This window comes from Zea mays, chromosome 5 (genome assembly GCF_902167145.1).
Source record: "Zea mays cultivar B73 chromosome 5, Zm-B73-REFERENCE-NAM-5.0, whole genome shotgun sequence".
NCBI classification, from domain to species: domain Eukaryota; kingdom Viridiplantae; phylum Streptophyta; class Magnoliopsida; order Poales; family Poaceae; genus Zea; species Zea mays.
In genome coordinates, this window is record NC_050100.1 from 40,778,004 (window position 1) to 40,793,480 (window position 15,477).

The following is a 15,477-nucleotide window of genomic DNA, read 5'->3' on the forward strand; positions in this document are numbered from 1 at the left end:
AACCTGGGGGTATAGTTGGCTTTGCCGGAGGGCCGTCAATGGGGGCCGGGGCGTAGTGCTCGCTCTGCCAAGGTTGGGGTGTAGAGGTTCATTTGATTTGGTTTTGTTAGTCACCCACCTTGGGGAGGTGTACTGCGTTTGTACGACTGGCGAAACCTAACGAGCAGCTATGCACCAGGGGAGTCTTTGTAAAGGCTACGTAATGATACCCTGCCAGGCCACCTAGGTAGTGGTCAATGGGGATTAGCTCTCCCCGGCCAGAAAGGAAATCATGACTCGTGGGTAAAGTGTGCGACCTCTGCAGAGGGTTAGAAACTGATATATCAGCCGTGCTCACGGTTATGAGCGGCCTTGGGATCCTCTTTGATTAGAGATACAGATGGTTTGATATATATAATGGTTCTATTTAATATTTTGGTTCGATGATGATAATGATGTTCCTCGATGAGGAAAAGGTTCACGGGTTGGGTATATGATAAAACTTGGCTTCTACTAATAATAAATACCTGACCAACTAAAAGCAACTTCTTGAGCTTAACCCCACATAAAGCTAGTCCACTTTAGCCAAACGGGACATTTGCTGAGTACGTTGATGTGTACTCACCCTTGCTTTCACAAAACACCAGGTTGCCTTTGGTGCAATCTATGCTTAGGTAAAGAAGAAGGTGTCGAGGCGGATCTCCAGGAGTTCCAGGACTTCGACGAGTTCTAGGATTAGGCTAGCAACCTCCCCCAGTCAGCTGCCTGTGGTGGGTTTATTTACGTTGGCTACGTTTCTATTCTGTGTACTTTGATTATATTATGTAAATGACTCTAGTCTTTCATATTATTACTTATCTTTATTGTTATTCGAAGCATTGTGCTATGATGAGTCATTTATGTAATCGCCGTGTACGTGAATTTCTGATCCTGGCACGTACATGGTTCGCATTCGGTTTACCTTCCAAAACTGGGTGTGACATAAGTGGTATCAAAGCCAGGTTTTAGCATTAACCCAAGTTCTTAACCCAAAGTACCCTTTCCAAACGGAAAGAATACAACTTACCATTACCATAATCATAATAAAAAACCATCATCCTCATCACCACCTGTAAACCAACCATCTCTGATCAAAGTTCTAAATCTTTTTCATTGTGAGAATACCAGGCATAAATTGTTTATTGCAAATCTTATAAGCCTTGATCAAGATGTATAATGCTTCTCCCTACACGTCTCTAAAATGAATGCATCTATTCATCTCATTAAAATTCTTTCATGCATATCTCTAGGGGGAGCCTATGTCTATATCTTGATTAAGTTGAGACTATTGCTTTATCCTAGTAATCTTATATAGTCTCTTGCACGAGAATAAGTTTCTCATGATGTATGCTACTACATTTCAATCCAACTTGTTAAAATAATGTCGCTCTTATCAAGGATTGTTGCTTTCATTGCTAAAGTAGCATACTTACTGGATTCTCCCGTTCTAAACTTGTTTGAAAATCTAATGCCTATGTTGTTCTTTTGATCGCATCTGTTGTTTGGTCATTGAATAACTTCAATTAACACTTATGTTTCTTAGTGCTTCATGCAATTTCAATCAATATCTCTCTTGATGTGCACTAAGTTAACTGGAGAATTCATGATACAATTATGCACCTTGTGATCCATTTTGATATATGCTAAACAATGACTTACAAAGGATCACTAGTTGTAGAACTCTCTCTTGTGCAAAATATTTCCATATATTGTCTTGAGTATAGGTCATAAGCGACTAAGACTAAGGACAAAGCACAATGAAGGGAGCGTCTCTATGTGAAGGTACAAAAGGGTAAAATAACTTCATTTCACTTTACCTTATACCTAAATCTTCCTTTTTAAGGAAGAGAAAGCATGTTCATGCATTAACCCTGCTTCATACCGAGTTTAACTTCTCAATTACTCATTCTTGCATCTTTGTTAAAACTGGGTGAAGTAATTTTATTGTCAAAGAGCTTAAAGCTTGACCTTGTAACAAGGATAAGCTGCCTTTGTTCCAAAAGGTGGATGGTCCTTAAGCCTCTTTGAAATCCTTGAAGGATAAATGCCTGAGATATCTATAACATGCTTTCATAAGTGCATAAACTGTCATGAGCATCACACTTATACTATGACACAATGCACTTCACTTTCTCTATGATATAGACATGATCTCATTAACCTAATTATGTGCCCTTGGCGTTTAAGACCAAAAATTTGTATTCCTCTCAAAGCACATATTTAGGGGGAGCAATCTATATTATATAGAATTGTTCAAGCTTAATTGACATATCCTTTTAATCATGTCTCTTTCCTTTGGTACATGTGCATATTTCCTATCTATATTGTGCCAAGGCTAAGACTAATATGTTTTCATGAGCATCTCATGTATTAAGTCTTAGATTGAAAGGGAAATGGAGTATTCGGCAAAGACATCGCTTCCACTCAACTCCATTGGTATTATCCACTCTTTATCGGTATTCCGCCATCTCACCAAATTTGGTATAATCATCACTCATATTTTGTTCACCACAGGGGAGAGAAAATAAATAAGGGGCTTATATTTCACTCAAAGTATCCGTTTTTGGCGATTCATGCCAAAGGGAGAGAAAATACTAGCCCAAAGCAAAAGGACCGCACCACCATGCCAATTTCAAAATTCTAAATGTTTAAAGGTTGTTTTTCAATTGGTATCTTATTCTTGATATAATTTCAAACTGGTATGACCTCTTTCAAAATTAATATCTAAAACCCTCTTGAACACTAAGAGGAGAATTTCATTAAGGGGGAGTTTTGTTTAGTCAAAGGAAAAGCGTTTGAAACAGGGGGCAAAAATTTCAAAATCTTGAAAATGCTTCTTGCAATCTTACTCATATACCTTTGATTATTTTGCAAAAGACTTTGAAAAGAATTTCCAAAAGAGTTTGCAAAAACAAAACAAATGGTGCAAGCATGGTCCAAAACATTAAATATGAAGAAAGCATCCATGCATATCTTATGAAATATAGATTGGTTTAATTCCAAGCTATATCTGCACATATATTATGCAAACTAATTCAATTATGCACTTATATATTTGCTTTGGTTTGTGTTGGCATCAATCACCAAAAAGGGGGAGATTGAAAGGGAAATAGGGTCAAACCTTTTCCTAATTGATTTTGGTGGTTGAATTGCCCAACACAAATAATTGGACTAACTAGTTTGTTCAAGATTATACATTCTACAGGTGCCAAAGGTTCAACACAAACCAATCAAAAGAACAAGTTAGGTCTCAAAAGAAAGGAGCAAAAAGGAAACCGAAGGCTGCCCTGGTCTGGCGCACCAGACCGTCCGGTGTGCCACTGGACAGTGTCCGATGCGCCACCGGACAGTGTCCGATGCGCCACCGGACAGTGTCTGGTGCACCAGGGTGGATCAGCTCGAACTCTTCACCTTCGGGTTTCCCAGGCGCAGCTCCGCTATAATTCACCGGACTGTCCGGTGTGCCACCGGACAGTGTCCGGTGCACCAGCGGAGCAACGGCTATCTGCGCGCAACGGTCGACTCTGACGGATGAACAGTACCGCGGCAGAAGTCATAGCAGTGGTTAGAGGGGCACCAGACTGTCCGGTGTGACACCGGACTGTCCGGTGCCACATGAGGACAAAGCCTCCAACGGTCGACCAGCTCAGAGGCCTAACGACGAGGTGACGTGGCGGCGCACCGGACACTGTCCGGTGCACCCATCGCCAGCAGCCTTCTCCAACGGCTACAATTAGGTTGGTGGCTATAAATACCACCCCAACCGGCCACTTCAAGGTGTGGGAGCCCAAGCAACATTCCAAGTCATCTAGTTGACATACTCAAGCCCTCCCAACCATATATATTCATTGATCCATCCTATACACAAGATTTAGACCAATACAAACAACACAAGTGCCACAAAAGAGAAAGTAAGCAAGAGAGAGCTACTCATTTGAGTTTAGCACTAGTGCCTTGTGAGATTCATTGAGAGATAGTGTGTGCTACATATTTGTGTTCATTTGTGCATGGAGTTTTGACTCCCATTGAACTTCCTCCGAAGTTTTGGAGGCCTTGTAAAAGCTAGCAACACCAAAGAGTGTGGTGGTCCTTGTGGGGTCTTAAGTGATCCTTGAGAAGAAGAAGAGCTCGCTGATCTTGAGTGATCGGTGGAGAGAGGGAAAGGGTTGAAAAAGACCCGTCCTTAGTGGACTCCTCAACGGGGACTAGGCCTTCGAGGGCCGAACCTCGGTAAAACAAATCACCCGTGTCTCGTGTGCTTATTGCTTGTGATTTGTTTGTTTTCCCTTACTCTAAGTTTTCTTGCGCTATTCTTTGCTAATATCATTTGGTGTTGCTTCAAGTTAAATTCTCATTTAGTAAAGCAACACTTCGCAAGAAAGAACTTGAGTTATTGCTCTTCTCGTCTAAGCCGTCTTGCTTTATTCTCATAGACTTATTAGTAGTATTGATTTATCAATTCCGCATCATTTGAAAGCAGTACTCTTTACAAGCAAGGACTTAGTTTTTAATACTCCGATATTTATCAATCTTGTTCTAACCACTAATCAAGGAATCTAGTTGGGGATAAAGTTTTAATTTTCAGGTTTCGCCTATCCACCCCCCTATAGGCGACTTTCAACCATCCTCCAAGATCTCAACCTCCACGCCTCTGTTCTAAAGGTTCTTTCCTCCCCACCTATATGTTTTCTATTGAATCCACAATGACTAGATTAGGCAAAGCTGCACCGATGAGCTTAGCATCCTACTATAACATGATGAATGTACACACGGATCAGTTTAGGAAACTACTGAAACTTATCTATTCTATTTTCCTCCCCACCTATATGTTCTATTTTCCTCCAAGATCAGTTTAGGAAGTCAATTAGTCCCTACTTTAGTCCTTCCATTTAGCAAAATAGAGACTAAATGAGACTTAAAACTAGAGACTAAAGATTAGTCCCTCTAACCAAATGGGGCCTTAACTGCATGGAGAAAACTGACGATGAGGCAAACGGGCACCGGTTGGGATAACTTAAGACATACCATAGAAATGGACCCTGAGTGGTGGAGGAACATCAAGGCGGTTAGTGTTTAAATAATTTGAATATTGTAATATCTACTTGTACTTATGCCAACATTGCTTAATTGGTCCTTAATTGTTTGAGGAAATTCTAGGGCGCGCTAAGTTTAAGAAAGGCCCTCTTCAGGATGAGGCAGATCTTAGCAAGATGTTTGATAAGATCACAAATGATGAGAGCGACCATTGGAATCCTATGACTAAGAACCAATCATTAATGAAAGTCAAGAGTCTACCATTAATCTTTTCCATCTGCGGCCATAGAAACTGAAATTCTATCCAAACTAAAATCTGCCATAGAAACAGAATTTTTGTCCAAACCGAAATCTGCCATAGAAACTGAAAATTTGTCCAAACTGAAATCTGCCATCGAAACTGAAATTTTGTCCAAACTGAAAACTGCCATAGAAACGGAAATTCTATCCAAACTGAATGCTGCCATAGAAAATGAAATTTTGTCTAAACTGAAATCTACCATAGAAATTGAAAAATTGTCCAAACTGAAATCTGCCATAGAAACTGAAATTTTGTCCAAACTGAAACTGCAATAGAAACTGAAATTCTATCCAAACTGAAACTGCCATAGAAACTGGAAATTTGTCCAAACTGAAATCTGCCATAGATACTGAAATTCTGTCCAAACTGAAATCTGCCATAGATACTGAAATTCTGTCCAAACTGAAAGCTGCCATAGAAACAGAAACTTTGTACGAAGTGAAAAGGGAGATGTGATGATTGGTTTATATGCAGATGGTCTGCAGGTAGCACAAACTAACCTGAAAAACTATTGTTTGTGTGTCACTTGGCTAAAACAAGTGGTTTCTGCTGAAACTTGGTTGTGGCATACATACTGCATGTATGGGCTCTGCATTTGGTCCATGTAAGGGACTCAAGCTGCCAGATTTGTTTAAAAAATATGCTGAATCTGAATTGAGTGATGTCTGCAAAATGAATGGAAATCACTCGGCTGAATGGGCTCTGCATTTGCTCCATGTAGTATAGTGAGGGTATGTGTGTTCAGTGGATGCGCTAAAATTCTGCATAGACCGAATACATGCATAGAAACGTACAGTTCCTGCTATTATTTGGAGATTGTCTTTTTCTGTTTTTTGGTAATTACAACTTTTGTATCTGTATGAGATATGATAGAGTAATATGATCTTGTTTTTGGAAATGGCTGTTACATGAAGGCGACAGCTCTACTGATAAATAGAGGGGGAGCGAGGGGAGCAACGATGGCGGAGGAACTTGCGACCGAGACGAAAACAGAATTAGGGGGGCAGATCATCATGTTTCGAAACTACTTTTCTTTAGATAAATAGAACAATAATAAACTAATATATGTTTATTGATTTAGAAGAAATAACTTGATCCTCAATTTCATTTTGCAGGATAGAATAGTAGGTGGGACAGGCACTGATGGGGCACCTATTATTGCAGGGATTGCAAAGTTCATGGATATATTAACTATTGGACCTGTCACAATCCCATTATCTTGCAACACTAAATTATAGTGAGTTTTTGAAGATTAGGAATTTGGGACCTCATATCTTGAATTTCTTTGGTTCTGATGAGGTTCATGGTTTACCTATGTAGATTTAGGAGTGTATCTAGCTGAAAAGATGAATAGATACCCAGAAGAGAACTGGAAGAGCTTTACCACTAGGAATTTTTTGATCGTTCTGTAGTTTTCATCTTTTTCATCTGGTTTGGGCCCCTTATCATCATATCTATTGTTAGTGTGGTTGGTAAAAAATATGGATTACCATTATATTAAGCTTTCTATTTATTACATTTAGATGTTTATTTGCAATTTAGCTTATATATGTTGTTTATCTTTCTACTCTTTGATCATTCCAGATTAGCAACCTCATTGCCTTATGTCGATTGCTGGTGAAATGGAAAAGAGTAGAATATAATTTTACCATATGTTATTTTTAGCTTAAAGAGCTAGAGAAAATGGGTCCTAAAAAGGGAGTGATTAGTCAGTCTGTGAAAGATGTGGTACGAAGCCTGGTGGATGATGATCTTGCCTTGAAGGACAAAATATATTTTTGACATTGTGTTAATTTATTAGTGATTCAGAAATAATTTCCTGTATTATCCAACAACTTGCTCTTGCATATAACTGAACCTTTATATATATTGTCTGTGCTACAAACAAACATATTTTGTCCATAACCTTTTCCTCTCTAACTCCTAGCCTATAATAGTTTTCTTGCAGGTGTACTTTTGGAGTCTTCCAAGTTGTGCTGGGAACCAGGTATTGTGATGACTTATTCCTCTCAAATCTTCTTTCCTTGGATACTTTGATGAATTGGTGATTGATAAGTTGTTGATCTTAACTAATAACTAACAATAAGATACAACACCAAGAAACAACACCTTTGTTCTATGGTTTTCGGATGATGGGTAGTAAAAAACATTAACTTTGGGCTTTATTGTTATGTGCATTACGGATGAAACAGAGCACTTCCTATTGAAGGAGGATAAGATCATAGACATATATGGCTACCCATGTGTCTGATCTTGATTTGTGGCTTTTGTTGATTTTTAAAGCTAAGTTACTACTACTTACTTGGAACTAGATGGCTTTGTTATTGTTGTTGTAATATGCTGAGAAAAATGCACACCACACTAAAACTAAATAGAAAAGTTTATAATTTTGTGATGAACTTTAGATCTATATAGCAAGCATATGGTAGAAAAATGGGACTCCAGCATTATAGCAGTTAGTTCCCATTTTAGAATTATATTTCTTTTTAATTCTAACAGACAATAGATTCGAGGTACTCTGATAATTTGATTTTACGATGATTTGCTTTAGTTCCTTCGGTGGGCCGCTTTACCATTTTATTACTTCACCTCACTCTGTCATGTACCTAAAATGGAAACTAACTGGTATGATGAATTCTGATGGCTTGAGCAGGATGAAGTTTGTTGTTGCCTACGTGCTTGCTATCCTCACTGGGAATCCAGCCCCTTCGTTAAGAACTTGATAGCCATTATGGAGTCAGGTAATTTCAAACTGTCATTCCAATGGATAACTCTTGTTACTATTAACTCTGCTTTGCTTTATGGAAAAGACTTGATTCTGACAATAGCATTACCTACTTCTTGGATGTAGGTTTTTTATGTTTAACTAGAATTTAGCACAACTGGTTTGATTTGCATTGGTAGCGTATTCATCACAATAGTGTTCTTGTACTCTGTGATTTAGATAGTGTTTGGTTCCGGAGCCAGTTGGGATGGAGGGGCTCCATGCCAAGAAGCGGCTCCATCCGGAGATTTTAGGGGAGTCAGATGGTACATCATTTGAGGATAATTTTTCATTTTAGAGCCACTTTGTCCTACATGGAACCAATCCAAACAACAACAAATTGAGACAGAGCGGCTCCGTCCCATACTCCGGAACCAAACAATACCTTATTGTTTTGCTCTTCTACTTGTACTTGATCGCATGACTCATGAAGCAAAAGCATATGATTTAATCATTCCTACTTATACATGTTGCAGTTGGTTGTGAAATTGACAATGAAAGGATGGAACTCTTGTTTCCCAACTGAGCGGCAAGGACATCACCGTTCATTGCTGCGAGCAGGGAGAAGTTTGCTTGGCGGCGGTGGTGCCGCTGTCGCGACTGTTGCCCCAGCTACATGTGGAGCTGCTCCTGCAGCCGAGGCAAAGGAAGAAGAGAAAGTGGAAGAGAAGGAAGTGATGATGTAAGTTTGTTGTTCTCCAATTCTGGCTGCAAGTTTTTTCCAATCAGATCAGCATTACTAAACTACTTTGTTCCGAATTCTAATTATATCATCATGAGCAAAATACTACTTCCAATCCATCATGATATCATGGCCACCAATTCTTTTACTGTTGTTCCTTTGCTGTCGACAACATCCAGAGACTTGACCATGTTGATTATCTTTTATGCAAGACATCGGCTTCAACCTCTTTGACTAGGCTACGCAGTCATCAGAGTATTGTTTTGGGCAGTAAAACCAGAGGAAAACCAGAATCATGTTTAGATTTTAACCTGGTTTTATGTCGGAAAGTACTGAAAGACTTCCACTTGTCTTTATATATTGTAATTCAGTCGTAGATTGCTATGCTGATTAGGGTTTATGATGAACCAGAGTTTTTCTATCTTATATTATGAATTGGTTACATAAAGTTTTTGGGTTGTTTAACTATTTGTTTTTACATGTTGATATTGCTTTGTTCATCCTTATCCACCTACACTATAGCTATTTGCTATCATAAAAGCACCTTATAGCAGTTTGCCTGGAGTTATCAAGCTGATATTAATGCTTTATAAGATCTTGTGGTACCTTTTATTTTAAACAATTTTAAATTATGCTATAAATAGGTGTTGTATATTTTATGATTATACACATATACCAAATGTTAGGACTTGGTTGTCAAAAATATCAATATTCATTTAATTTCTAGCCTCTAAGGGAGCATTTGATTTTCCTGACTAAAGTTTAGTCGGAAACATCCACATTTAGTGATGTTAATAAAAGTATAAAATAATAATTATTGTTTTTGCATATCATGTATTTTATCATATTGATTCTGTAGCAACGCACGGGCATATACCTAGTCATGTATGAAGCCAAAAGATTTGATCTCTTTCGTTCTTTAATAAGCTCCTTCATAATTCTTTTTCATCTGCACATGAAGGGAGCAACTCCCCTTATTCTCACTTGATACTTGATGCAAGATAAATGTGATGCATGATGATATGATGCATAATGATTGGTGCAAGATGGTGATGAGGAAAAGAGAAAAAACATTGTAGTAAAACTATGCATCCCCGTAGGAACGACTTTGGAGTCTTGTACACCTTTACTAGGTGTTTTATTTGAGCTCTACATCCCCTTGTGAACGACTTTGGAGCTTCTTCACCTTTACTAGGTGGTATTTTTAGCTCTATATCCCCGTAGGAACGACTTTGGAGCTTCTTCATCTTTACTAGGTGGTATTTTGAGCTCTACATCCCTGTAGGAATGGCTTTGGAGTTTTTGGCACTTTTGTTACACTCGATGGTGTAACGTCAGATTTATTACAAAGTGTCGAAGGATATACCTTCTTAAAGTATCTTGGGGTAAATTTAAAGGAAAGGAAACTAAAATTACAATAGATTTTTGAAGATAGCTTCAGATATTTGATCCAGACCCTCACACGCTTTAGTAGATATGCTTGGATTCTAGAACAATACTGTTTAATGTTCGTGCTTCAGACTATTCTCTTGTATCACATTGTGATTGGTCCTGAAATTTCCCTGGATGTTGCTGATTGTATGACGAAGTTGGTGCTGTCATAGGTGGTTGGGGCAGGACCCATCTGGCCGAAGAATGGCTTACTAAAGCAACTAAAGCTAAAGGTTCTGCGATTGACTGTTGGTTGTCGACATACTCTGGGATGTACGGAGAATAATATGAAGCAGTATGAAGAACCTGCTTCGGTTGATTCTGTCTTGCTTCGGCTTCAGCAAATTCTTCTGCTTTTGGATTGTGACTTGGCAGGTTCTTGTTGTGTGACCCTTATTCTCTTCACAGAATAAGCAGAATAACCTTCTCGGCTGAGAATTGTATCTCCCCCAAAGCTTCTTCCTCCTCTTCCACCTCTTGGAGCTGGCAGTCTCACTACACGACGGTTCACTTACAGCGACCTATGGTTGGTTGCTAAAACGGCCTTCAGCGATCTACGGTTGGTCGCTAAAAACTTTTAGCGACCCATAAGGATGGTCGTTGTAAGTGTCGTCGCTAAAGGCTTTAGCGACCGACATCTTTTTAGCGATCGACCGTCCGTTGCTAATATTGTATATTTAGCGACCAACCGTGGGTTGCTGTACTATAGATTTAGCAACCAACCATAAGTCGTCATACTATACATTTAGCAACCAACAGAAAGTCGCCCTTTTTACAGTTGCTATTAATAATAATATACATTTAATTAAGCACCACAAATCACAGATTTTTATACACAAATCATAAAGACATACACAGTTAATCAGTATACCACAGTCATAGATCTGAAGGAACTCTGCTGAGTTCATGTTGATTGGGCATGATTTTGTTGTCCTTGAGTGTGATTGCTTTTGTCTTTGCCTTGGCTTGGATTGTGAATGGTCCTGACATGCCTTGGATTGAATCATCCACCGAAGTCCCTAGTCATTTTAGAGTATCTAAAGGCTTCTTCCTTCCTCTGTCTGAAATCATTGTCTGATCTAATGTATTCATCCAATTTCTGCAAGAGTTTATCCAGTGTTTGAGGGGGTTTCCTAGCAAAATATTGTGTCGCTGGTCTCAGCCGAAGCCCCTTGATCATGGCCTCAATGACGATCTCATTCGGTACTGTTGGTGCTTGAGCTTGGAGCCGTAAGAACCTTCGGACATAAGCTTGCATATATTCCTCATGGTCTTGTGTGCACTGGAATAGGGCCTGAGCAGTTACTGGCTTTGTTTGAAACCCTTGGATGCTTGTGATCAACATATCTTTCAATTTCTGCTAAGATGTTATTGTCCCTGACCGAAGAGAGGAGTACCAAGTTTGAGCAACACTCCTTACTGCCATGACGAAGGACTTAACCATGACGGTTGTGTTGCCTCCATAAGATGATATTGTCGCTTCGTAACTCATAAGGAACTGCTTCGAATCAGAGTGATCGTCATACATGGGCAACTGAGGTGGCTTGTATGAAGGTGGCCATGGTACAACCTGCAACTCTATAGCTAAAGGAGAAGCATCATTGAAAGTCGCCTAGAGGGGGTGGATAGGCGGAAACTGAAATTTACAACTTTAAACACACTACAAGTCGGGGTTAGCTTTAGAATAAAATCTGAGTCTGGGAGGGAGGGGAAAACAATTCAACCAAGAAAGTAAAGCGGATGACACGGTGATTTGTTTTACCGAGGTTCGGTTCCAATGAACCTAGTCCCCGTTGAGGTGGTCACGACCTCCCTCTTGGCGTGATCTCCCGACATCACTTCGAGTGGTTAGACTCTAATGAAGTATCGGTTCTGATACCAATTGAAAGTCATCTAGAGGGGGTGGATAGACGAAAACTGAAATTTACAACTTTAAACACACTACAAGCCAAGGTTAGCGTTAGAATAATGTTGGGGACTTGTTCTCAAATGCTATGAATCAAGAACAAGGCAACATAAAATGTTAAATATCAAAGCCCTTCGTCCTTTGAATCATTATTTCCCTTCGGATATAATGAATCTAGAACGAAGGTCATAAAGGACATACCCTCATGATCATGATAAAGAAATGGAGAATATTCATGCAAAGTACAAGGAGTAACATAATTTAGGTAAATATAATTATCAATTTATTTTCATTTATATTACTTGTGTAAATAATAATAAATTACAAATGTACCTTCGGCTTGAAGGAATGAGAATACAGGTGTGACCCAAAAGTAAATGTCCAGTCAGCGTGAACAGTACGGGAATACTGTTCACCTATTTATAGGCACGGGTCGCAGCCCATCCAAAATTACATTAATGCCGTTATGTCGAAGCTCTTCTGCACGTAGCTTCGTGATCGTCTTATCCTTCGTCGTGATCGCCGTCCCAATCAAGCTTCGTCTTAACCATGTTCTTGTATACTCGCAATCTGACTTCGAAGGTACCTGTTCACATATTTCTTTTGGAAAACATAGTCAAATTACGTTTTTGAGGACCTTCGGAAGCCGAAGGCCCCCAACAGTAGCCCCTCGCAATATTAATTTGCTGTACTGATAAATTCATATTGCGATATGGACGAAGGCCTTAAGCCGAAGGTCCGAAAAAACACCTTCCCTTTGCTAGAATAGCAATCTTTCTTTGACAAGCGGGACCCTCCAGTTTTCAATGTTATGGGCGTATAAATAAGAGCTCATCCCGAGTTATTTGACACGCTCTCTTACCAACTGTTTTTACTCACCCAACCTTTAGCCTACGTGCAACAACCTTTGACCGGCCTTTTAGATTTTAAGGCTTCGGAGTTGAGAGCACTTTCTCAGCGTTTGCAAGGATGTCTGAAGATAACAAAGTTGTTGGTGATTCGAAGCTGAGTCTTTCTGAGGAAATGCATCTGGGTTTTCTTCAATCTATGTCGAAGACTAATACAGAGAAGATTACTAGAGAAATTTTGGAAGGTTTATCTGAAGATACTGGTGACAGCGACAGCTATGATGTGGATAGTGGTGGTGAAGACTCCGAAGATCGACCTTGGCGACCAAGCCATGCGGTTTTCGGCAAATCAAGTATTAAAGAAAATCATCTTGTCAACATGAGAGGAAGATATTTCTGGGACTTGTCCGTTGTGAGGGCCGACGAAGGAGAGAAGACCTGTCCAACTCCTGAGGAAAATGAAGTCGTAATATTCCGAAGTTTCTTGAAAGCTGGACTGCGATTTCCCCTAAGCAGCTTTGTTGTAGAGGTGTTGAAGATATTTGAAATCTACCTTCACCAACTTACCCCCGAAGCAATCATAAGGATGAATATCTTCATGTGGGCCGTGAGAAGCCAAGGCCTGGAACCAGATGCGAAAAGTTTCTGCAACATACATGAATTGTTATACGAGACAAAACCCTGGCGTAAGGAACAGTATCACAACAATTTTGGCTGCTACAGCTTCGGCTCCCGGTCTGGGTCAAGCTGCCCAGTGCCGACCTTTCGAAAGAGGTGGCCTGGCGACTGGATGACGGAATGGTTTTACATGAAGAATGAGTTGGAATCACGAGAAGATATAAAGAAGATCATTATGCGTCCCATCTGGCAACGCTTCGGCCTGCGGAGGCCGAAGGTGGAAATGAATGAATCAGCCGAAGAATGCCAGAGAGCCTTCGGAGTTGTTTGCTCTTTTATTGGGACGAGGGATTTGGTCCAAGAACACATTGCCTTCAGAGTATGGCCGCTTGTGGAAAAATGGGAAATGCCGCAGGAGACCGTTAAAGAGGCTGACGAAGGTGGACTAGTCAGGCTGAAGTACACTTTTAAGTTCGGAGATAAATTCGTTGAGCCAGATGATGACTGGTTAAAAAGCATTGAAACTGTAAGTGATGAACTACTTGGGGTATATTCAAAGGCCTAAGATACTGCATTGTCAGCAGCCTTCGGAGGCCGAAAAAAGAAGAGACTGAACCGAGTGTTTGACGCAATTGGGTTCGTGTACCCCGACTACCACTATCCAGTGCGAGGTCAAAAAAGAAAGAACACTTCCTCTGTGAAGGAAACTACTTCAGCCGCTCCTAGTGAGCCGGCGCCGAAGAGGAAAAGGGTAAAAGTTCTCACACACCGGCCACGTTACATTGAACTGGCCACAGTGCCTGAGTTCGCTGGTGAGACCTCTTCGGCCACCGAAGCTAAAGAATCAACTCTGCTGCCAGGAATTAAAGAGCTGGTCGAAGAGCCAGCAACAGAAAAGATAGAAGAAGCAAAGACTGAAGAAGCGAAAACATTAGGAGTTTTAAGTGCTTCAGCAAAGATTGAGTCAGAAAAAAGCCAGAAGGGTCCAACAGTGACCCCGAAAAGAAAAAGGATGGTTAATGTGTTATATGTTTTGGAGACAATTAAATCTTTGAGCATAACTCCAAAGAAAACCATTGGAACTTGTGAAGTGTCTACTAAAGCCTTCGTTGCTGAAACTTCGAAGCAACAAACCGAAGCTGAAGCTGGGCCTTCAGAGCCCTCCAAGGAACAACCTTTGGAAACCGAAGAAACAAAGGTTACAAAGGCAGCATTGGAAGCCGAAAAAATAAAAATGTCAGAGCCAATTTCGGTTGAAGGAATTGACACTGCTGCCCCCGAAGCACCTTCCAACATAAGCGATTACATTATACGGCATGCTTCGGGGAAAAAACTATCTGAAGAAGAGATTTATGAAGCTAATCATTATGCTAGAGAATTAAAATATCCGAAGGGAGCATTAGTGTTCAATGGAACAGACGAAGATGACTTCCTATACTGCCTCCCTGATAATAAAGAATTATCTATCTGCCGGGAGATGGCTAGGAGTATGGGGTTTCCGAAGCTTGAAGCTGGATTATGCGCTATGACGAAGGAGGATCTTGCGGATAGCCTTGCATACAATAGCCTGAAGGTGTGAGAATTGTATACTTAAAAATTTACAATTTTTGAATCATTCTTTTATTCTTATACTAATTCTTGTATATACAGGGCTTAATATTGAGCAACGCGCTGAGAGTTCAAAAGAATGCCGAAGACGAGAGCTATGACATTGCTTTCAATAATCTACGATCAGAGGTTATTAAGCTGAGGAACGAAGCTCTAGAGAAAGATAAAATTCTGCTTACATTGGTGGACAAAATAAAGGAAGACGAAGCTTCCTCCAAAGCTCAAGCTGAAGCCCAAAAACGCGAAATTAAAGATCTTCAGAAACAG

At 40.0% G+C, this 15,477-nt stretch overlaps 1 pseudogene; it reads left to right on the forward strand.

Annotated features, from left to right (window-relative positions):
* The first annotated feature begins 8,007 nt into the window (after positions 1–8,007).
* On the forward strand, positions 8,008–9,264 carry LOC109939466 (60S acidic ribosomal protein P2A-like; annotated as a pseudogene).
* The last annotated feature ends 6,213 nt before the right edge of the window (positions 9,265–15,477 follow it).